This window comes from Tachypleus tridentatus, chromosome 12 (assembly GCF_004210375.1).
Source record: "Tachypleus tridentatus isolate NWPU-2018 chromosome 12, ASM421037v1, whole genome shotgun sequence".
In the NCBI taxonomy this organism is placed as follows: Eukaryota; Metazoa; Arthropoda; class Merostomata; order Xiphosura; family Limulidae; genus Tachypleus; species Tachypleus tridentatus.
The window spans coordinates 66,442,959-66,462,528 of record NC_134836.1 but is presented as its reverse complement, the minus strand read 5'-3'; the positions used below and the strand labels follow the sequence as shown (position 1 = coordinate 66,462,528).

The following is a 19,570-nucleotide window of genomic DNA, read 5'->3' as shown; positions in this document are numbered from 1 at the left end:
AACGGCAATAAAACAAAAAACATTTAAGTATATATAAATAGATATATATACTGTTATGAGTTTAAATCTACTTAGGATAAATAAATATGATTTCAGATTATATTCTGAAGTCACTGTAGTAAAACAAATGTTAATTTAGATTTCTTTCAACTTTTTTTTTTGGTGGTTATGAGATTGGTCAAATTGGATAACCTTGTAAGGGGTTAAAGAAAAACAGATAAAATATCAGGTTTTTTTTCTGAAAACAAAAAATGTATTTAGAAGGTTTTAGAAATAAAGCAAATGAAATCTGAGATTTTTGAGATAAGTATTATTAATTTTAACATTAAAATCACCTTGCACTTGGAATAGTGAAACAAGACAACATATTTATGAACAAATCTTCATTTAGTTAATCAAAAATACTTCACTAAAAATAAGATTTTTTGTATCCAAAACACTTGTAATGTTTACTGAAAGTCTGACAAATTTTGTGAAGATACTCATATTGAAATTTAGTAGTATCACAACTATAATAACTTTAAATCAGTATAAAGTGGTCACATGGTTGATCAATTCAACCAAGCATATGCAGGATGAGTTAAGGAATGTATGATATTGAAACTTGTATAGCTGCTATACTTTGTGGTAGAAATGAGAAGGTTGAAGTATCTAAGATGTTTCAGATGGTTTTTACCCATATGGTAAGAGGGCCTTAAGTATTCTGTTTTAAAGAGTTATAAAAACAAAGTACTTTTTCATATTTTACTTGGAAGCTTCACACGCTTCTTTGTCTGTATTCCTCCTTGCTCTAAAGTATGTAGGACAATGTTTTTGGTAAGCATTTTGAGTTTATCCTACTGCTGGATTCCCAACTGTACAGTTAAAATATTTAATAAAGATCAAAACACTTTTTTAAATTCTATGTAAAAGTCAGATTACAGTTGTGAAATTGCCTACTTTTAAATAGAGGAAACTGATAAAGCCAATGAATTTCATGGTATCATTAGTCATTCCACAGAATATAATAATTTACAAGTATCTTCTCTTAGAAATTAAAACCAACAATCCTATCATGTACTTAAATGGAAGAATGCAATGAAAATATTTATATTTAAAAGAGCATCTTAAATGTATGTTCTATTTATCCTGTACATTTTCGTACGTATCCACTACAAATGTTTGGTACCTTCATTATTTTGTGCCACTTACATTTTTGACAAGCAAGTATATCTGCATACCTACTCCTTTAATACAGAAAAACTTGGAGCTAACCAGACATGCAATTCCATTACAAGAAACCAGGAGAGAAATGTGTCTGGAAATAGATAACCTGAAATATATTTCAAGAGACATAATACTACAGGTAAAAATTTTCAAATGTAAATTTTTTTTTATAAAATAAATACCAGCATCATGACAGAGTAAGAAAATGAAAAATATTATTTAATAAAATGATTTCTCTTAGAAATCTTGTACACAACAATATGCACACTATATTTCATCAAGAACACCATTAAACATAAGTAAAGAAGGAATGAAATTTCTGCTTTTCAGAAGCTTAAATAGGGTTCATGCTGAAGGAACTTCAAACAAACATTCTGACTATCAGATATTCTTAGTCCAAGAGAAAATCAAACTGGCTTGAAATCAATGTTTTCACTTTCATAATTGTATACTTATAGTGAAGATAATTATTTTGATATTGTTAGTCCTAAAACCAAATCAAATTCCTAAAACAATAGATGTTGAACCCTTTCAAAGTAAAATAAACATATTTACCTCTAACTTGGTAATCACATTGAAAATTACTCTTCCTTACACTGTTGTGCAGAGTAAAACTTAAAACTCAGTTTGTACAAACTACAGTGACCAGTAACATTATAATATTTTTAACTCATTCTAGTGTTGTTCAACAGTTCAAGAGACAAGATTAAAATTTCCCTTATGTATAAATGTTTTTCAAATAGCTACTTACCTCTGCACCATTAAGAGCTATTCACTTATATACAACTACCACATGCCATAAACCTTGAACATGTTCCCACATGCATTACAGTAGCTTAAGACAACTGTAGCCTTCTACCAATAGAAAGGAAACACAATCTCCATATAAGCATCACCACATAATCATAAGCTTGTTCTTTAAAATGACAAGACAATGCACTGGAACTCAGGATAAAGATTAGAAAAGTGCTGTCTGTTTTATTTGTTTTGTTTTTGTTGGAATTCAGAATTGGCTATGTCAATTATATTGCCAGAAAACACATTTCAACACTGGCCACTTAAAAGGAGGAGATGGGTTTAATATTTTCCATTCTCCCATGTTCAATGCAGGCTTCTGTTAAGTAATACCTGTGAGGTAATTCCAGCAACTCAGTGGATTCCAATGGCCCCAGGAACAAGAAGTGTAAGATGTAGTTCATGTAACATTGTATCTGATGATTCTCACCTTCCTCCATTCATTTTATTTTTTCTTATGACTGAGTAGTTTTCAGTATGTTGGAATGTGTACAAAAATCAAAGTATATACAGTGAGGTTCCAAGGAATATATAAGTGAAATGGAAATGACAAATAAATACAACAAGCAAAAATCATCACACTAGATCTTCTGGGTAGAATAGCAATTGGTGGGAGGCGAAAACCAAAGAAAAGGAAACTGCATGATAATGCAAGCTATGCTAGATAAAAGTGTTACTTTTAGTTCACATACCAGTCTGAGATCTCCAAAAATACACAATGAAAAGAGGAAAGAGGCTGCACTATGTTAAAACTGGCAGGAGATGCAAAAAAGCCTATGGTCAGACTCACCCAAAGAAGAATATGCAAAATGGAACAGTTGGTGATCCCAAACAATTAAACTACAAAAGAACAAATCTAGAGGTAGAAATTCTGTAAAAGTAAAAGTAGATAACAGAATTTTCCACAAAAATGGGTAGCAATGGACACTCTGTACAATGCTCCACGACACCCTGCATTGGGCAGAACTGACAGGCCCAAGATGAAAAACTAGGGCAATCTCATGTGAGACAAGGAACCATATGAAGATGCAACACTCTGTCATGAAAAATGGATGACTGAGCGTCAACTGAGTGAAACCACAAAATTGGGTGTTGCAAAAGTATTGACTGAAAGTGGTTCCAAAATTTAAAAAATTCAACAGAAGATTAAAAAAACAAAACTTTCCCTGGAAGGACCCCTCACCACGTACAGGAATCCACACACAGGGGCAGTGGTCTTGTCTATGAAATATAACATGATATAGTAATTGCTGTAAATTGATGTTCTTTACAATTTATGACGTCTGTATCCTTTGGTAATATCTTGTAACAGGATATATTATACAACTAGGGTCAGGCAGTGTTTTTCAAACCACCTGTATGGTAAACTTTTACATACATTCACCAGTTGAAGTAAATAGTTTTGTTGTAAATAAACAACACACAAGGACATGTATTGAAATAAACTTGTTTGAAAGTTCACAGTAATGATATTCATGTACTGAAGAGCTTTCTTACTATCATATCTACAGTAATGTTCAAATGTGCCTGGTGTGGAATGAACAAGAGTGATCCCCAACAGGCATGGTAGTTTACAGCAAATGTACAAAGTTCATGCTGCTAACCTAACTTTTTTTGCACAATAAACAAATACAGTTGCAATGAAGAAAAAACTTGAAACAAGAACCGCTATAAGACAAAACTGTCTTTTATGTACATATGTAAGCATGAAATCCAAGATAAAAATAAAAATACTCCTTTATTGTTTAGGTTTACTTAAAAATAAGATCTTCAGTTTTGTATATTACTTGGAACTATATGAGGAGTATGATTATTAAAAGACACAAAAAATAGGCAAAAATTTGTTTTTTATGGATGACAAAAAGTTGAGGTTTTAAAATAATATACTAAAACATGAAAATTAAAGTTCAAATCTGGAACAAATATAAATATCATAATTATAACTTATATATACCATTTCCTAATAGTGTTTTCAAACATATTAAAGATCATAATGGAAGAAAAATTAAACTTATCAAATGTAACAACCTTTATGCTTCTTAAATTATGTGCATTCATGAAAGTGTGTAGGAAGTTTTAAACTATTTCATACACTAGTTTTATTGTTGGAACAAAATATAGCAAGACTTCCACTGGCTGCACAAAAACTCAGTAGTCAGTAGTGGTCAGGTCAATTACTTAGTTCATTGGATGTACTGAAGCTCTCAAGTCTCAGTTCTCACTTTATTGATTATTACAAGTTGAATTTTGATGCATATCTATATAAATCATAAGATCTGTGTTTTTTGAAATTCGCACAAAGCTACTCGAGGGCTATCTGTGCTAGCCGTCCCTAATTTAGCAGTGTAAGACTAGAGGGAAGGAAGCTAGTCATCACCACCCACCGCTAACTCTTGGGCTACTCTTTTACCAACGAATAGTGGGATTGATTGTCACATTTTAATGCCCCCCATGGCTGAAAGAGCGAGCATGTTTGGTGCGACAGGGATGCGAGCCCGCGACCCTCAGATTACAAGTCGCACGCCTTAACACACTTGGCCATGCCGGGCCTCATGAGATCAGGAAAACATTCTCCAGCCAGATCCAGTCAAAAAAAAAAAAGAAGAATATCAAGAGAAGCAGGAGATAAATAGCTCAGCATGTCATAGTGTACATCATCTGGTTCAGCTGATGTACTGCCAGACTGATGAAGGGCCAGTTTCAATTCACCAGTGTAAAAGGACGATTATAGTCATAGAGACAATCAGTTCAAAAGGAAAGAGGTGATCGCTCTGCCCGAGTCTTAAGGGCTAAGAAGGTGGAGGAAGAAGCAGAAGTGCAAGATATTCAGCAAAAGCTTCCACCTAGAGTATCAGCTACTTCCTGGTAATTAGACAGTAAGATCGAAAGGGGGACAGAATTGTATTGCCCACTGACCTTTCGAATCTTGTCCCATATGACTTTGGAACTGGTGGAACAAGATATGCCAGTTGTGAACTTAATCCAAGATTCCTTCTGGCTTTGACGTCTTATCCACTGAGCATGTGCATGGGCCCGCTGGAAAGCAATGAGATTTGAAAGTGTGGGATATCTACGGAAAGTATCTCAGGCCTGTTTTTGACCTTTCCATGCCATGTGGCAGGCAGGATTCCACCATGGATGAGGATATAGTGGAAAATGTGTCAAGGTTTTAGGAATACATTGAGCAGCTGCTTGTAAATACAGTCAGTTACTGCTGCCACACTGCTGCTGATGGCTGATAGACGATGGCAGGATCAAGTTCTGCAAGAGCAGTGAAGGTGGGCCAGTCTGCCTGATCCAGCTTCCACCAGAGTGCGTGGGTTGGGTGGCATCGACTACAGCCAGTTTCTCTCAAAATTATAGGAAAATGATCACTGCCTCGTCAACCCTCCATGGAAAATGGGAGAATAACGAAGGGGAGCAAACTGAGAGATCAATAGCAGTAAAGGACTAACTAGGTGCACAGAAATAAGTAAAATAACCAGCATTGAAAAAGAGAAAGGCTGTGATCAGAGAGCATATGCTCTACAGAGCAACTGCTCCTATTAATAACAGCACTTCCTCAGAGGGGATGATGTCCATTAAGGTCCCCCAGGATTAGAAAAGGAGACGGCAACTGTTCAATGAGAGCATGAAGGTCTGATTGATCATATGTCTCTCCAGGGGACAGGTAGAGAGAATAAACAGTGATGGTATGACCCAAGGAAACACAGATGGTTACAGCCTCGAAGGGTGTGTTGAGTGACAAAGACAGAGTGGGCACATACTGATCAACCAACTGTGTCACCCCTCCATGCACTCATCCATCACACAGCCTGATATTTCTGTACAAAGAAAACTGCCGAAAGGTAACTGTATCGGCAGGTTTCACAAATGTTTCCTGTAAGGAAAGTTGATTGATTGATTGATTTAGTGTTTTATGGCACAAAGAGCGAGGCTATCTGCGCCAGACGTTTGGTAAAAATGTAAAAAAAAATAAAAAAACAAATGTAGTAATAGACATAAATGGAAATGAAGGTAAAACAAAAAAGTATAAAACCAATGTTGACACCTAGTCTACAATGTTAAGATAGAAGGCAGAGTATAAGAAGTTGTAAGGTATTTACTCTAGCAAAAAAGGTAATGATCATAACCCACCAGGAAGACTAACAGGTAAGTTCAAGAACCACCGTCAGTCACCTGAGGTTGGTCTTTCCAGTCCTGGATCCAGGTTATATGTCATAGCAACCAGTATCAAAATGTAAAAGAATAGAAGTTTTAAAAGATACATAGCAAAATTGTAACAATGAGTAGCCAAATGTCCAGTAAAAAGATAAAGTCAAGTAAATGGAGTAGAATTTGTAAACGTAAATGAAGGTAAAAACAAAACAGCAATTAAAACAGAAAATGGTGTAAAAACCAATGGTGACATCCAGTCTTCAAAGTTGTAAAATACTTACTCTAGCAAAATGGTAATGATCATAACCCGCCAGGAAGACTAACAGGTAAGTTCAAGAACCACCGTCAATCACCTGAAGTTGGCCTTTCCAGTCCTGGTTCCGGGTTATGTGTCATAGCAGCTATTATCAAAATGTAAAAGAATAAAAGTTTTAAAAGACACTCTGCAAAATCGTAATAATGAGTAGCCAAATGTCCAGTAAAAAGATAAAAGTCAAGTAAATGGAGTAAAAGTTGTAAAAGTAATTGAAGATAAAAGCAAAACGGCAATTAAAACAGAAAATGGCATAAAAACCAATGTTGACATCCAGTCAACAAAGTTGTAAAGGACTACCTGTAGCAGAATGGTAATGACCATAACCCGCCAGGAAGACTAACAGGTAAGTATAAAACTCACCGTCAGTCACCTGAAGTTGGTCTTTCCAGTCCTGGTTCTGGGTTATGAGTCAATATGGCCAGTACTAAAAAGTAAAGTAGTAAAAGTGTGAAATGATATGCAGCAAAAGTATAATAACAACTCGTCAGGATGACTAACGAGTAGTTCAAACGGATAGTTCAAACAGTAGCGTTAGTCACCTGAAGTTGGTCTTTCCAGTCCTGGTGTTGAGTTATTTAATGTTCTGGCCATTGTCCAATGCCAAATTGAATGAGAGAGATTAAGACTGTAAAAAAGGAACCACAATTAAAAAGGTGTAATGAATAAATATGCAACACTTAAATGAGATTAAAAAGATTAATGGCCATTAAAAAATTAAAAACATTATCAAGGTGAACAGAGTCACCATCACCAATAACTCTGTCCAATGTTACAGACTGACCCTGGGAAAAAATATGTTTAAAATATTGCCGTCGTTGAGAATTGTAACGATGGCAAGAAAGTAAAACATGGCTGATAGTGATTTGAGTGTTACACAAACTACACATTGGTGCATCAGTTCCAGATAAAAGAAAATGATGAGTTAAAAAACTGTGACCAATGCGTAGCCTAGTGAGAACAACTTCCTCCTTCCGAACATTGTGGAAGCTAGATGGCCAAAGTCCAATTTTGGGTTTGATTTGAAAAAGTTTGTTGTCGCGTTGCTCACTTGAAGTGGACTGCCAGCTGGCACGGAGCCGAGCCTTGAAGACAACACCATAGTCCATGTACGGAATAGGCATAGGAGTGATGGTGCTGAAGCAGACATATTTAGCTGCCATGTCTGCAAGCTCGTTCCCGCAAATACCAACATGGCCTGGTATCCAGAAAAACAGGATTGAAGTAGCTGCTAATGAGAAATGGGCCAGTCGGTTTCGAATATCAGCGAGAATAGGATGTGAGCTAATGTGTAGCGATTCCAAGGCAAGTATAGAACTAAGCGAATCAGTATAAATAGTGCAGTTGGAGTACTGCTCAGCTGCAATATGATCCAGGACAAGAGATATGGCATACAGTTCAGCAGTGAACACAGAAGCTGTAGAAGGGATTCTGCACGTAAATACTTACCCATAGCAAACCATAGCAGAGCCCACTGAATTACCTGATTTGGAACCATCTGTATAAATGGGAACTGAATGATTGTTTGAAAGATATTCATTGAATAAAAGACGGTACTTCCAATCTGGAGTATCTGCCTTTTTTAGGTGACTGAAAGAAAGGTCACATTTGGAGGCTGTAATAAGCCATGGTGGGATGGGCCGACCTATGGAATCTGCAATGTTATCCAAGGACAGACCCAATTCATCCAATTGCGCCGGATCACGAAGGCCAAACGGAGCAATGACAGATCGTCTGTTCTGAAAAGTACTGCCCACCGAGGAAGGAAAACACATTTCCAGGTGAGATGCTTTGGTAAGGAATGAAGTTTGAAGTATATTGTAAAGATAGTTGCAAACGGCGAAGGTGTAGAGAAGGTTCATGAGATTCAATGTATATACTTTGAACTGGAGAGTACGGAAAGCCCAGTGCAGAGTCAAGTCCTTGGTGATGAATGGGGTCCAGCATCTTTAAGGCCGAGGGTCTGGCAGAGCCATAGACCATTGATCCATAATCGAGTTTCGATCTAATAAGAGCACGATATACCTTTAACATTGAACAGCGATCTGCCCCCCAACTGGTAGAAGAGAGAACACGGAGGATGTTCAGTGCTCTTGTGCATTTGACCCGAAGCTGCTTTAAGTGTGGTATAAAGGTCAGTTTACGATCAAAGATAAGCCCCAAAAACTTGGTCTCCGGGACCACTGGCAGCAAAACTTCACCGATATGAAGTTCAGGATCAGGGTGAATACCCCGTCGACGGCAAAAGTGCATGCATACAGTTTTGGAGAGAGAGAAATTAAAGCCGTTCGCTAGAGTCCACTTCTGTACACAATTGAGGGCAGTTTGTAGTTGCCGCTCAATATATCTCATGTTTGACGACTGACATGAGATGTGAAAGTCGTCGACATACAGCCCATTCGAAACAGTGAGAGGGAGTTGTTCAGTGATGGCATTTATCTTTATGCTGAAGAATGTAACACTCAATACACAGCCTTGAGGGACTCAAAGTTCCTGTACAAAAGAATGGGAAAGTGTCGAACCCACACGAACTTGGAATCTCCTGTCCATTAAAAAATTTTTAATAAACATGGGTAGATGGCCACGTAACCCACATGTATGGAGGTCTCGCAAAATGCCATACCTCCTTGTTGTGTCGTAAGCCTTCTCTATGTCAAAGAATATTGATACAAGATGTTGGCAGTTGAAAAAGGCTTCTCTGATAGATGTTTCAAGATGAATTAGGTGGTCTGTGGTGGAGTGCTGTCGACGGAACTCACACTGGGTGAGCGAGAGGAGATTGTTTGATTCAAGGAACTAAACAAGACGAGCATTAACCATCCTTTCTAATGTCTTACAGAGACAGCTCGTCAAAGCAATTGGACGGTAGTTTGAAGGAATCTTGGGATCTTTCCCTGGCTTAGTGAAAGGTAAAATAATAGCCTGGCACCAGGCATCAGTAAAAACATTCTCCTGCCAGATCTGGTTGAAAACAATCAGAAGGACATCAAGAGAAGCAGGAGATAGATGGTGCAGCATGTCATAATGAATATCATCAGGTCCAACAGATGTACTGGCAGACCGATGAAGGGCCATTTTTAGTTCCACCAGGGTAAAGGGACAATTATAGTCAAAGAAACAGTCAGTTCGAAAGGAAAGAGGTGATCGCTCTGCCCGAGTCTTGATGGCCAGGAAGGTGGAGGAACAAGCAGAAGTGCTAGATACCCGGCAAAAGCTCTCACCTAGAGTGTTAGCGATGTTCCGAACATCAGTCACCTCCTGACCATCAGAGAGTAGGATCGAGAGGGGGACAGAATTGTAGTGCCCATTAACCTTTCAAATCCTGTCCCATATGATCTTGGAACTGGTGGTAGAAGATATGCTGGTTGTGAACTTAATCCAAGATTCCTTCTGGCTTTGACATCTTACCCACCTAGCATGTGCACAGGCCCGTTGGAAAGCAACCCGGTTTTAAAGTGTGGGATATCTATGAAAAGTATCCCAGGCCCGCTTTTGAGCCTTCCGTGCTAAGTGGCAAGCAGGATTCCACCACGGATGAGGATATCGTGGAAAACGTGTCGAGGTTTTAGGAATACACTGAGCAGCTGCATGTGTAATACAGTCAGTTACCGCTGCTACACAGTCGTCTATTGATGGCTGATTTACGATGGCAGGATCAAGTTCTGCGAGAGCAGTGAAAGTGGACCAGTCTGCCTGATCCAGCTTCCACCGGGGCACGCGGGTAGGGTGGCATCTCGAAAGGATCGGAAAATGATCACTGCCTAGTGGATTACTGTCAACCCTCCATGAAAAATGGGAGAATAATGAAGGGGAGCAAACTGAGAGATCAATAACGGTAAAGGACTGACTAGGTGCATGAAAGTAAGTGGAAGAACCAGTATTGAAAAGAGAAAGATTGTGATCAGAGAGAATCCGCTCTACAGATGCCCCTCCCATCAATAATAGCACTTCCCCAGAGGGGATGATGTCTATTAAAATCCCTAGGATTAGAAATGGAGATGGCAACTGTTCAACGAGAGCATCAAGATCTGATTGATCATATGTCTCTCCAGGGGACAGGTACAGAGAACAAACAGTGATGGTATGACCCAAGGAAACACGGATGGCTACAGCCTCCAAGGGTGTGTTGAGTGACAAAGACAGGGTGGGCACGTGTTGATCAACCAACAGTGCCACCCCTCCATGTACTCGACCATCACACAACCTGTCATTTCTGTACAAAGAAAACTGCCGAATGGAGACAGTATCAGCAGTTTTGAGAAATGTTTCTTGTAAAGAAAGACAAACAGGATGGTAGGAAGCAATCAGCATTTTGATATCATCCGGATTAGAACGTAAACCTCGACAGTTCCATTGTATCAAGGTGGCAATTTTTAAGAACGGGTAGGTGAAGTGGCTGGAGAACCCTTCGGTTTACGACCATGTCTTTTTTCTTTACTGTCTTTAGTCGGAGGAGCTCTATCAACCTCCATGGATCCTGCTCTGGGTCGGGTGGGCAGGTTTTTGTTATTGGAAGGGGAATCCAGTGACTGAGGACGCAAAAGAATAATTGTTTTGTCTCTTGTGGTGGGAGAAAAAGATGTATCACAAGAAATGCCTGTATTTGAAACTGAAGGACGTGGATCTTCAGGTTTATTGGAAGGTATGGGAGGAACAGAGATGGGTGTGGAAGTCAATTCATCAACCTTTTTAACCACGGAGGTCAAAAGGCTTTTCATTTATTTTGAAAACGATTCTCTTGGAGGCACAGAGAGATCTGTCTGCACTCCCACTGTAGTTGTGGAATGAAGTGCAGCAGCATATGTCCGAAATGGAGTTGTGGACAGCAATTTCCGAGCCTCAGGATAACTAATGTTATGTGTCGTTTTCAAACGCTGCACCTCTTTTTCCTCCAACCATTTTGGGCAAGAATGAAAGTAAGAGGGGTGAGAACCATTGCAGTTTACGCAATGTGGGTTCATGTCACAGTCATAGGCATCGTGGTCCTTGCCTCCACAACGAGCACATGTCAGGGAACCACGACAAGATGTCTTTGAGTGGCCGAATCTCTGACATTGGAAACATCGAAGAGGGTTTGAAATGTATGGCTGAACCCTGCAAATGAGATAACCTGCCTTGAGGGTGGCAGGTGCACGTGGTGAAGTAAATGTTAAAACGAGGGTATTTGTTGGCAGTGTAACTCCATCTTTGCGAGTGGAGATGCACCTCACTGCAGAAACTCCTTGAGTGGAGAGACCAGCGAGAATATCTGACTCGGGAACGTTCTTCAAATCCCTTTCAACAATAACTCCTCGTGAAGAATTCAAGGTAACATGGGGTGTAACCTCAATAGGTATATCCCCAATTGCCTTTGAATTCAAGAGGAGTTCACTGTGTTGGGATGTAGATGTTTCAACCAATATGTCACCAGATCGAAGTTTCTTTACTGACTTTGGAGAGCCAGCAAGTCCCTCTAGTCCCTTTTGAAGAAAAAAAGGGGACATTTGCCCTAAAGGTTTTTCTGAAAGAGAATGTAATATAAGAAAATGAGGTACATGTGTTACTGATGTTGAAGATTGCTGTTCTGAGTATTCAAGACGCGGTCGCTTACCCATTGACTGTTTTTTTACAATTTTTTGGAGGATCCATAGGAAAAAGAAAAAATTTCGGTACCCACTGACCCCACCCACCATGGAGCCCTACAAGGGGACGCACTACAAAGTCATGGAAGGACAATGCAGCAACGCCAGGGTTTCGTGAGCACTATACCCAAACACCAGCATCAGGCACAATGTCCACAACACCCGTTGAGAACTTCCAACACTGGTACTTGTTTGACTCTAGCCCAAGTGGACCAGCCGATTGACCCAAGGGGCCACCCAAAGGCCGCCCGTCTACAGGAATTCGAGGCCAAAGTGGTGTGTTAGGGTTGGACCCCTCAACCACCAGGATCCTCTCCTCCCCTTCAAGGGTCGCCATGCACGGCAAACACGTGGGTGGATGTTTAGATCCCAGAGAAGGTAACCAGATAGAACAGAACCTTCCCTGGGAGGTCCCATCACCACGTACAGGAATCCACACCGAGGGGTGTAAGAAAAGACATACAGGATTGTAGAAAACAATCATTGTTTTGATGTCATCCAGATTAGATCATAAACTTCGACAGTTCCATTGTATCAAGATGGCTATTTTTAATGACGTGTAGGTGAATTGGCTGGAGAACCCTTCTGTTTACGACCACATCTTTTCTCTTTACTGTCTTTAATCGACGGAGGTCTATCAACCTCCATGAATAGTGCCCTGGGTCAACAGGGCAGGCCTTTGCCATTGGAAGAGAATTCTAGTGACTAAGGACGCAAACGAATGACTGTTTTGCACCTTCAGGTAGGGGAAGAAGACGTTTCTGAGGAAATGCCTGTACTTGGAACCAAAAAATGTAGATCTTGGGGTTTCTTGGAATGTATGGATAGGTGTAGACATTGATTCATTAACTTTTTTAACCATTGAGATCAAAAGACTTTTCATTTGTTTTGAGAACGATTCTCTTGGAGACACAGAAAGATCTGTCTGCAATCCCACTGTAGTTGTGAAACGAAGTGCAGCAGCATATGTCCAAGATGAAGTGGTGAACAGCAGTTTTCGAGCCTCAGAATAAGTAATATTAAGAATCGTTTTCAAACACTTCATCTCTTTTTCTTCCAACCATTTAGGGCAAGAACAAAAGTAGGACAGGTAATAACCATTGCAATTTACACAATGCGGGTACGTTTCACACTCATAAGCATCACAGTCCTTGCCACCACAATGAGCGGAAGGCAGGGAACCACGACATGATGTCTTTGAGTGACCAAACGTCTGACACTGTAAACATAGGAGAGGGCTTGGAATGTAGAGCCATACACTGCAATTAAGATCACCTGCCTTCGTGGTAGCAGGTGCATGTGGTGATGTAAATGTCAGAATGAGGATACTGGTCGGCAATGTAACTCCATCTTTGCGAGTGGAGATACGCCTCACTGCAGAAACTCCTCAAGTGGAGAAACCAGTGAGAATCTCTGACTTAGGGATGTTCTTCAAATCTCTCTTAACAATAACTCCTCATGATGAATTCAAAGTAGCATGAAATGTAACCTCAATAGGTATATCCCCAATTGCCTTTGAATTCAAGAGGAATTCACTGTGTTGAGATGTGGATGTTCCCACCAATATGTCTCCAGATCAAAGCTTCTTTACTGACTTTAGAGAGCCAGCAAGTCCCTCCAGCCCCTTCTGAATAAAAAAGGGTGACATTTGCCCTGAAGGTTTCTCTGAAAGAGAATGTAGAATAAGAAAATAAGGTATAACAGGTGGTACATATGTTGAACATTGCTGCTCAGAATCTTCAAGATGTAGTCATTTACCTATTGACTGTTTTTTCACTATTTTATTTAAATTTTTATTTAGAGGACCATAGGAAAAAAGAAAATTTCGGTGCCCACTGGCCCCACCCACTATGGAGCCCTACAAGGGGAAGCACTACAATGTCAAGCAAGGACACTGCAGCAACGACAGGTTTTCGTGAGCACTATACCCAAACACCAGCATCAGATACAATGTCCACAACACCTGTTGAGAACTTCCAACACTGGTAGTTGGTTGACCCTAGCCCAAGTGGACCAGCCTAATGACCCAAGGGTAGCGACCCAAAGGCCGCCCATCTACAGGAATTCGAGGCCAAAGTGGTGTGTTAGGGTTGGACCCCTCAACCACCAGGATCCACTCCTCCCGTTCACGGGTCGCCACGCACGGCAAACACGTGGATGGATGTTTAGATCCCAGAGGAGGTAAACTGAGAGAACAGAACCTTCCCTGGGAGGTCCCCTCACCACGTACTTGAATCCACACAGAGGGGTTGAAAAAATAATAACAAAATTACTTTGTTAACCTATTATCACTAATTTTTTAACATTTTACAATCATTTCAACAAAACATCTCATGAAATTACATCTTTTTTAAGCAGTCAAAAAACTGAAGTACATTTTGTCAAAGTAAATTGCTTTTTCAATGAGTAATGTCACAAAAATGAAAAAAAAACTTTGAAGATTATCTAATTATTATATTGAAATTCACTACTGACCTATTTATAAAATGAAACAGTTCATGTCCTAAATATTTACTTTCACAGGACAATAGTATAGTACTTACTGCAAAATATTGACTGTTTCATAGTTTGAATAAATTAATTTTAAACTTTAGAATGATAAAATAAGTCAATATAGGACATTAATGTGAACTCAAGTATTGCTCAGTTAAATAAAGCTCATGTGGCTCACTCCAGTAATGTAAGGGCTGTAAAAAGTGAGCCTTTCATCCTGGTATGTTAAACTATTAAAAATTACTTCACTAAAAAACCTGGTTTTTCATGTGCAAAAACCTTGTAATGTTTAATTTTGTGATGATAGTAGAATGAAAACTGCAACAAGTAAAAATGGTTATGAGACTGGTCTGATGGACTTTGTCAATGTTTGATAATGAAATTCATTAACCCTCTCACTACAGGTCTTCCTGTGGTCAGGGGTCAAAGGGGATTTCATCATCTTTGTAGACATATACTCAAACTTTTAGTCACCTAATTTTATGAATGTACTTCAATATGTTTGGTATCACACTGTAGATTATAATTCAAATTTTAATATTACACATTAATTAATTTCTTAATTTTAAAGATAAGTATTACAACAAAGTTCTTAAATACCAAATTTTGTGTTTTAACTGGTATGTTGATTGCAGCTTTGGTAGATATCAGATGTTTGTGATGTTCAAATATAACAACTGTAGTTTCTTATGAATTAAAAACTCAATTACCAATATTGAAAAGCTGGAAAGTAAATTAAGAACTTCCTATCTCTTCTATTTGAATAGTTATCACTAAATTTAACAAATCAAACATTGTGGGTACTGACCAAATCTTCATTTTTGTAAACACCTATTTATGTATATCTACTTCTGCCTCTAGCATGTGAATAATCATTTGAAATATCAGTATACTTCCCTCCACATGGTTTACTCAGTCTTAAAAAAGTGGGAAGTTCTCAATATTATTTGTCTTACATCTTAATAGGAAGGGGAAAATAAAATGTTATCCCAAAAAACAACACTTTTTTTTTTCTTACCAAAACACAGATTAGTTAGTAAGCCTAACAAATCACAGTGGAATGCTGCAATGTTGACCGAGTAATTGGCAATACTTACTTATTTTAAAATGTATATATAAAACCTAAAATTATCATTTTGTTTTATATCTTCCAGGTGTAAAATATGACAAAGCTTAGCAAATCTAAATACATTAAAATATCCAGGTAATAAAGTCCATAAACAATAAAACTGAAATTTCTGTTTTATCAGATTTTAATATACATTTGGTCAGAACAAATGTTGTTAAACCTAGATTACTTTAGATTCTAATATTGCATAAAAATACTGTAAAAATACAGGTTTTATTACAGCAATAAAAAAATATAACCAAGTAATTGTCAATTATTATAGGTAATGGTCTGAATTACATCAAACAACATTTAAAGAAATAATACAATGTTATTAAATAAAGAAAGAGAGAGAGAGAAAGAACAAGTATTAATCAATGTGTAACCAATGGTAATTCCATTTAATGTTAAGGGAAAATTAAAGGCTTTGAAGCTATAACATTACAAACATTTGATTTCAGCAATCTTTACACCAATTTTTATGTTGATAAAATTAGAGAGTTTCATAAATAATTATAGTTTTTTGATAACTCAAGTTTATAACTTTTCTGCTTCTGTAAACACAAAACTGTATATGGCACATCACTTATGAAAATCACCACTGTTTCTGTCAAGTACATTTTTATAGGCCATGAAATTTTTACTTGATAATACATTTATGCAATTTGGTCAACATGTATTCAAACTGGTACAAGAAACTCCAATGTGTTAACTTCAGTCTACAAGTTGCAGATCTTTATTTATTTAGACAAAATTTCCTTACATTGCAAACCTTACCAGTTAGACTATAGTAAAGCTTTGCAGATATATAGATAAAAGCCTCATCTATTCATAGCCGTCTCTAATATTCAACCGAAAGACTGGAGGAAAGGCAGCTAGCCAAAAGCGCCCGCCGTTAACTCTTGAGCTACCCATGCTTGACGAAATAAGACTTGACAGTGATTATTATAGTACATCTTGGTTCGGAAGTGCGGAGCGCATTTTTGCGGTAACAGGTCATCAAACATCAACCCTCAGATTCAGGGTATTGTTTTTTACTTACTGAAAAGCTTTACTATAGTATAGCTGGTACAAGAAACTCCAATGTGTTAACTTCAGTCTACAAGTTGCAGATCTTTATTTATTTAGACTAAAATTTCCTTACATTGCAAACCTTACCAATTAGACTATAGTAAAGCTTTGCAGATATATAGATAATACTATACCAAACTATTAAGGTTTTCTGGGCACAATTCTTTTTATATATACCAGAGCTCACTCTGGAACAACCTATTCTGCTAGAAATAAAGCAAACCAATTAGAATTAGATGTCTCCATAACTAATTGTGTTAAACTTTAAATTATAATATTTTCATTTGTAAATAGGAATATTCCAAAGTTATATTACAATGTTTACTTATTTGATACAGAAGAATTTGTTCATCATTAAAAGGTTTTATAGATAAAGTACATAAATTCACTTGCATTTTTCATAACTGTAGTTTCTCATTGGTTGGTTCGTAAACTGGTGGTTTATGGCACAAAACAACAAGACCATCTGTGCCAAATAAATGATATAAATACAAAAGTAAAATATTATACAAGTTAAAAATATGTCAAGTTAAAAACCAAATAATGTTCGAAAGGCAGCTAAAAAACTTAAATATAATTAAAAAAGCCAATGTCCCAAAAATATTTGAAAAAAAAGGAAGTTTGACAGTGTCACCATCGCTAATGAAGCTGTCCAAATGGTATCATAGCTCAGTTTCATAACAAAACAAAACAACAGTAAAATGTAAGCTACTAAGACTTGAGTGTCACAAAAGCCACATATCGGTGGATCAGTCCCAAATAAACCAAAATTATTGATTATTAAACTGTGACAGTACATAGCTTGGCCAGGACAACTTCCTCCTTCCAATCCTTACTGAAACATGATGGCTAAAGAGACACAGAAGATTTGATTAAGAAAAACTTATGATATTGCTCATTCCAAGACGACTGCCAACTGGTACAAAGCTGAGCCTTGAATACAGCAATGTAGTCAACATACAGAACACGCATGGCAGTGACAGCACTAGAACAGACTGACTTAGTGTCAGTGAACTCGTTCCTGTGAATACCAACATGGGCAGTTATCCAGAAAAACTTCATGTGAATAGAAGATAGAGAAAAATAGGCCAGCCAGTGTTGAATATTGATGAGAACAAGGTGAGAATTAACACAAAGTGATTCCCTGACCAGTAGAGAGGTAAGAAAGTTGGTGTAAATAGTACAATAAGTGTACTGCATAGCTTGTATATCATCCAGAACAAAAGAAATGCCATACAACTTGACAGTGAACACAGAAACTGTAGAGGGGATTTTGTTGGAAACCACCTAGCTACAACAAACCATGGCAGATCCCATAGACTTAACTGATTTCAAAGCATCTGCGTAAATGGGAATGGAAGAATGGTTCAAAAAATGTTTGGCAATGAAAACCAGTATGACCAATTGGGAGTATCTACCTTCCTCAGATGGTTCAGAGAAAGGTCACAGGTGGAAGTGGTAATAAGACATAGCATGGTGGGCTGATCAATGGAGACAAATGTCAATCTGTGACATACCGAACTCAGTCAGCTGTACCTGGATATGAAGACTATAAGGATGGATGGCAGACTGTATATTCCAAACAAGTATAGCTAGTGGAACTCAGTGTACAAACTCTGAACTGGAAAAGTGTGGAAAGTCCCTGTACAGGGCTGAAGCTCAGATGGTGAATAGGGTCAAGCATCTTCAAGGCCAAGGTCCTGGTAGAAAGAAAGATAAGAGAGAAATAGTCCAGTTTGGAACAATAAAGACACAAAATATCCTGAGAACAAAAAAATCAATCTGCTCCCCAAGAGATGGAAGAGAGGATGAGGAAGATGTTAAGTGCCTTTCTACACTTTGTATTTCGGTTGGTTGATTAAGTTTTACTACTGTGTATATTTGACAGTTATATCATTAGATGGGGTCAGAAAAGCATTGTAAAGTAATAAAATCAAAGGCAGCTAATTGTGAAATATTTAGAAAACTGAGGCTGTGCTAAAATAAAAATTGTAATTGTATTTTAGGATCTGTAGTTATTTTATTTTGTATTTTCAATATTGTTTTTTACTATTTTCACTACAGTTGGTGTCATGGTAGAGAAGATAAGAAAATTTAAAGTTCCATGAAAAATAAAAAATTGATATTGATTTAGAAGGTATTACAAGTTATGTAAATTAAATATAAAAACCATGAGGCAAACACCAGTAATTTTGTTCTTAGCATGAAAAATTGCCCTTTATTCAAAATTACTAGATAAAGAATTCATAAATAAACAGATAAATGTTTTGTAAAAACAATTTACTTAAAATAAAATTTCCGTTTACAAAAGGCTTGTAAGGTATAGATAAAAATTTGCCAAAACTCATGATGATACACTTAGTATATTTAGAATATTGCAGTTGTTTATGTATTTTCATGGTTACATAAAGATTACAGAACTGATCATTATGACCAAGCCCATATACAGGCTTATACAATGAATAGCCTTAATGTTTTAGTCTGAAGTACATTTTTTTAAAAATTCTTTAGATACACTTACCATTTTGGAAACATCTAGTAAACCTAATTTTCTTTTCACTTTTGATAAAACACCACTAGTGACTTCATCAGGAAATTTGTTCTTGATTGGAAGCTGTAAAAATTAATTTTTCTTAATTTACTTGTTGCACTTAATTTTACACATGAGTGAGGAATAAAATCAGGTGAAAATATTTATAATACATAATATGTAGTTTGTTTTCCATTGTCCCATAATTAATCTTTTTCGTAAAATACAGTTTACTACTATTATTTGGTATTGGATACTTTTGTATTAAGGTGCTT

At 37.4% G+C, this 19,570-nt stretch overlaps 1 long non-coding RNA gene across 7 annotated transcripts in view; it reads right to left on the bottom strand.

Moving 5' to 3' along the window:
* LOC143233458 (uncharacterized) overlaps positions 1-19,570 on the bottom strand; it is a 63,782-nt gene that overhangs the window by 26,485 nt on the left and 17,727 nt on the right. For 5 of the 7 annotated variants that reach the window (XR_013018178.1, XR_013018177.1, XR_013018173.1 and 2 more), the window contains exons 3-4: positions 19,287-19,379; positions 1,192-1,312 (exon numbers count right to left, since the gene is read on the bottom strand). This is a non-coding gene — a long non-coding RNA (uncharacterized LOC143233458). Of the gene's footprint in view, positions 1-1,191; positions 1,313-17,157; positions 17,232-19,286; positions 19,380-19,570 lie in introns of those variants that run through there. The other 2 variants (XR_013018179.1, XR_013018176.1) reach the window with 2 other exon arrangements.